This window comes from Oncorhynchus nerka, linkage group LG14 (assembly GCF_034236695.1).
Source record: "Oncorhynchus nerka isolate Pitt River linkage group LG14, Oner_Uvic_2.0, whole genome shotgun sequence".
Taxonomy (NCBI): Eukaryota; Metazoa; Chordata; class Actinopteri; order Salmoniformes; family Salmonidae; genus Oncorhynchus; species Oncorhynchus nerka.
In genome coordinates this window covers 63,766,118-63,771,941 of record NC_088409.1, presented here as the reverse complement: position 1 = coordinate 63,771,941, position 5,824 = coordinate 63,766,118, and positions in this window count along the sequence as shown.

The window sequence follows — 5,824 nt, the reverse complement described above, 5'->3', positions numbered from 1 at the left end:
AAGCAAGTAGGCCAAAGTTGATGATCCTCAACCACCCTTTAAGACAGTGCAGTATCGTGCCCCAGACCTGGATTCAAAAACTATTTGAAACTTTTCAAATACTTTGAGCACTTTCTCTAGCCTGCCATTAGTGCCATGTGGGCGGGGTTTGCCATTTTGGCTAATAATCTACTGGGCTGTTAAGCCAGGAATGCTCAATAAAGCTCAGATAAAGTATTTGAAATTATTTCAAATACTATTTGAACCCAGGTCTAATCCTCAGTCCCCTGTTAAGTTTACAGTTTGGAGGTCAGTTGCAGTACACTGCCCTCAGGTTTTTTTTTGACAGACATACTAATTTAAGAATCACTACTTTGGGCTCTGTGGTGCCGTCTCAATAAGACTGTCGATCAGTTGGTATTTAAGTTCCGAGTCCGACTGAGCTCAAGTTGCCTTTTCAATCACTGTAGCCGAACGCCTGTTGTAAATACTTTAACTGGTAACATACCAATACCACATATCTAAACTATGTGTAATTTAATCTCTCATATTTATAGTTCTGTTGGTTGACATTTTACATGCGAAGGCAAGCAAAGACACAGTAGTGAGCTCTACAGATGAATGAAGACATAGACATTAGACCATTTTATATGATAATGATAATGGTGATGAGAAACCACACACACACACACACACACACACACACACACACACACACACACACACACACACACACACACACACACACACACACACACACACACACACACACACACACACACACACACTGAGCCCAGATGTTACTGGACTTGGTCTGTTGGCTTCCCTTCCTATGTTTATCCCAGCATGCATAGTTGACTCTTCGTGTCCTGCAGAACATTATTTGGTCCTGTGCTCTTTTCCACTGTGCCTCTTTTCCACTACAACTCCCATAAAGTCACCATCCATGCCTCTTAGAAGAGGGCATTCTCCAGACAGCAGCTCTAGTCACATGCTTTGTCAAGCCATTATCACATAATAAGTATGTGCTTTCACAGCCCTTTATAACATAACACCATTCCTTCACTGCAATATTCCAGGTATTGTTGTGACAAGGACATCTTAATGGGTTTCTTGGCTGAGAAGTTGGAATAAAAGGTGTTCTGGATGGATCACTTGGGCATGGTCACACATGCATGCACGTACACACAACCCACACACGCACAAACTTACCTTCCCCGCTCACTATACACACACATACACACACACATATGGCACGGCCCTGGCACCTCTGAAAGCAGCCTTTGATGGCCTATTTTCTCATTTGCCGTTTGGGTTGGCATCGGACAGGCCCTCCTCTCCCATCCAGTGTGGGCCCAAGGCGCCTCCAGCCCCCCTTTGAAAGATTCATGGAGCCTGCAGGGAGTCAAACTGCTCTCACCTGTTGTCTCTGGCAGCCCGAGGGGAGACGATTAGCACCCCTTGCTGACAATATGCTCTTTGTTCCCCTTCCTTCTCTCACTCGCTTTCGCTGCCATCACACTCGCTTCTCGCACTCTGTCTGCCTCGCTCTCTCACTCAGTGTCACTCTTTCTCTCTCTTACTCTCTCTCATTCTCTCTCTCTGTCCTTTCCTATGCCCTTGTGGGCAGAATGTGCAGTGTGTGGAAAACAGTTGAGCACTTTATCACAGATCAGCAGGTTAATCCTGTACAAATAGATTCTGGAACGGGGTCACATATGTCCTGCGGAGGTCTTTAAGTGCAATTATATGAAGATTTAGAGGTCGAACGCTTAGTTTAAACATTAGTATCATCGTACATGAAGTAGATTAGGCTAAAAGTTCCAGAAAAATCTGCTTCCTGAAGCACTGTTCCATTCTGAATGCATTAGCATCCATTAGAAGGGACCACTAGGCCTCCCATAGATGTCTGAGTGGTGGGAATGTGTGAGAGGGCCTGTGTCCCTTATGGCCAGGGAGGGCATGAGATGCCGACACACACACGCACACGCACACACACACACACACACACACACACACACACACACACACACACACACACACACACACACACACACACACACACACACACACACACACACACACACACTGCGGCCAGGCAGAGCATACATGTGTGCTGTGCTGAGACATTTCCACTGCAAAGGGTCAAGGCTTCGCAGCTGTATAAAGTGGCCTTTATTGGCCAAAGGAAGAAAGGACCCTGTGAGACCCGGGTAAGCTGATAGGCTCCTCTTTACATTTAGTGTATAGCGCATAGTGGAACCCATTGAAGGATATTGGTTCCCTAGAGGAACATACTGTATTGAAGGAGTGGGTGTGGCACATTAAGGAGAGTCTTGTCTGATGTCAGTCTGTTGCCACCCTCAAGGTAGTGTTGTGTGACTGTATGCAACACTGCAAATTACCACCACACATATTATCAACATGTTCTCTCTTTCACAAGTTATTGTCCCCCAGGATGAAATCGGGGCGGGGACTGTGGATCTGTCTCCGTTCTTTTGTCACACGCAATATCTCTGACAGCCCTGGCCAGATTTTGAATAAACATGGATGAATGTTGCGTCTTGCCATAGAGATCCATCATTTACAAAATGAGTAAAGGCCCATTTACTGTTATCCTGTTTACCGTTACTCGTGTGGCAACCCAATGGCCTGTATACAATGTAAATCAACATGACCTTTCCTTGTAATGATTAGCCAGTTTGGGTTATAATTGTATGATAGAACCTCACTTACTTTTATATATAATTAACCATTCATCCAACCCTTAACAAAATAGACAAATGTGTATTAACACATCGCCATGCTGTTTGTGGAAGGATCTGCAGGCCTTCCTCTGAGTGGAGGAGAGCAACCCAGGAGAGGCAGTAGCAAATCTCCTCTCAGCATCACTCTGTAACAAACGTTGCTCCTGTGGGCCATTAGGAATGCAGCCATCGCCATGCTTTAGGGCGCCGCTGATAGGCCCTGACAGATTGAGTCCCCCTCTGGAGCTCAGCCTTCCTGCTCTCAGACATACTAGAGCTTTATTAGAACTCCAATCTCACCTAGAGGAACCGCGTTTCCCAGCATGACCTGCTCCACTCTTGGCCCCTGATTGGCTGACGGCCCATGACGCTCTCCCGCCCATGGCTCTGATTGGCCGGCTATCCCGGCCTTGGGCGCAGCCAATCCCACGGCAGAGGAAATGGGTAGGACACTGTATAGTAAATCAAAGGAGCCCGGGCATACCTCCAGCCAGGACAAAACACCCAAGGAAGCAAATGAGGTATTCGGACTCTGTAAAAGTCTCCAGTTTGCACAGCGGCATATAATCTCTTTGACTGAGATACACAGATGTCTCTGTATGGAGTTCTCTCTCAGCCATACGTAGCACTTACAGTACAGCTCTGCCAGAAACTACTTGAAGTGATCATACTAACAGTACAGAACAGTACTATACACTACATTTCAATGGAAGGCGGAGACGCAAGGAGACTTTGAGCGATTTAACCATTGGCGACAAGAGACCAGGCGACCACAGTTTGTCAAACTTTATGATCAGCAACTTTATGATCAGCAATGAGCCCACTTGATAACCAGTCAGTGGAAGGAGAGTCTTGCAAATTAGCTTTGACACCGTGCTGGATAGGCTTATAACCACCATGCTGTTTTTATCCTGTACCGACAACGGGAGATCTTGGAAATTCCTTGCTACAAAGTATAGCTTCTGGTATAGCCATACTGTTAGGAGGGTTTAACTCGTCTAGACTGAAGTGGGTGTCTGGCCTGATGACAACCTGAGCCGTGACTGAATATTGGGCAGCGTTGATATGATCCTATCTCTGACAGGAAGGTTTAACATAGACACACAGAGCTGTAGGGCCCACTCACCTAAACAGCGTAGACCACAGAGTGACATATCTATTGGATAGACACTTTAGTCTGTCATAAGCTTGACCTCTGTCACCTTAACACACAGAGTGGTCAGGATTTGAGCAAGTCTTGCTTCCCTTCCTCTCTCATTGACTCTTTGGCTCTCTGTTTCTCTCAGGTGCGTATCCAGACTTTCTTTGTATACTGTAGGTCTACTGTATCATATGCGTGTAGAAAAACAGACCATGATATGCAATGCTACGCCAAGGAAACCTGAAACTGCAGCCTTTTAGCCCACTGTTATCTCTGAGATCTGCTTCCTGTGTTGTACAGTATGCTATAGGGGTGCTCTATCTCCCTCTACCTCTGTGGTGGTGTGAATGGGAGGAGGGGATGAGGGTTTGAGGAACTCTCTTACATGCTTTACGCTAGACCTCCCTCACCGCACACACAAGCCTTAAAAAGCCCTGGTCTGTTCTCTGAGCGGTTAGTTAGACAGTTACTAACAGATTGAACACCTTGACGCTTGACGCGTTCAACATGAGGGGTCACTGCTCAAGGGACTTTCCAAATGAAGACACCTCTGAATTACAATGGCTAATGATGGATATGTTTTAGGAACAGGCGAGGCCATGTTGTGCCGGTGCAGCAGTTTCCTCTCCTTTGATGGATGAAAGTGTATTTGTCTGTGTGTCTCTCTCTCTCTGTGTGTGTGTGTGTGTGTGTGTGTGTGTGTGTGTGTGTGTGAGTGTGTATGTGTGTGTATGTGTGTGGAGGGACGAGGGGTTCTGCCTTTTCTATAAGCATGAGAGCTTTATGTACTGTATATATAGTGTCCTGCAGATAAGCGGACTACAGCATAACTAGCCATAGGGAAACAAACAAGTTCTTGAATAAAGGCTTTCTGTATAGCAAGGTCTGTGTGGCAGTCCTGTATGTCGTAACTGTGGTTGTCAATAGTGGGTTTGATGTGGAGGTTTCAATAATCAGTCATACAAACACTAGCTGGAACAAGTCAGAGGAAAGAAATTCAGGTACACATATGAAACTTTTGACTTTTTCCAGGAGCAGGGTTGAAGGACAAGGATGAGGTGCGACTAGACGAAAGCATCCAGCAGGCTTTGGGACAGAAGAAACAGTCGAAAGTAGATTTTATATGTCCCCATGCAACCAAAATACCCTGTGTCCATTGGCTGCCACTGAATGTGTGCTTTATACTCTCACACCTAGAAGAATGAACCCCTTATTAATGGTGGGAGTGTGCTGCCAATCATAGGTGTCCATACTTTGGAACGAACACACAAGTCGTCAGTTAACGCTGTGTATTGTTCCACATTCGGGAATATTGGAATATATTCATTTGGGATATTTGCAAAGGTAGAGATATAAGTTGTGGTGTGTCAACAAGGATTTCTCCTCTTCAGAGAATGAACTGATTTAGTCTCACATTAAACCTCGAGGTGTTTGTTGTCTCTAGTTATTTTATCACATTTAATTTCACTCACCCTTTTATTATTATCCTTTTAACCATTTTTCTTTGTGTCAGCCCATCTTTAATCTCATCCCTGTCCTTGGTTGGTTTTCAGGGCTTAAGCAGTCACAGCCTGTATTCGGCTACGTTTAAGAGTCTTTCCTGGTCAGGTCATGTGGTCTGGAAAAACTGCTGGCCCTACGCTTAACCTCTGCAGCCATGGTTGATGCTAGCTCTCTGCTAGCTTTCTCTGAGGAGGCCTGTGGTTGCTCTATGGTAATGCTCGCAGGCACAGTGTCTGTAAAGTGATCCACAATCTATCAGCAGGCGATCACATAGCAGGGGGGATATCAGTGCCATCTCAGGCATGTTCCAACTCCTGGGTTGGGCTGCATTCTCTCCGTTATACTATACTGTATTTTGAGTAACGTTACGATACTACAAATCAAAATCGGACCATCGTAAATATCAGAGACTCAAAGATGAAGACGTTAATATAGACTGTCAGACTTCCCATCA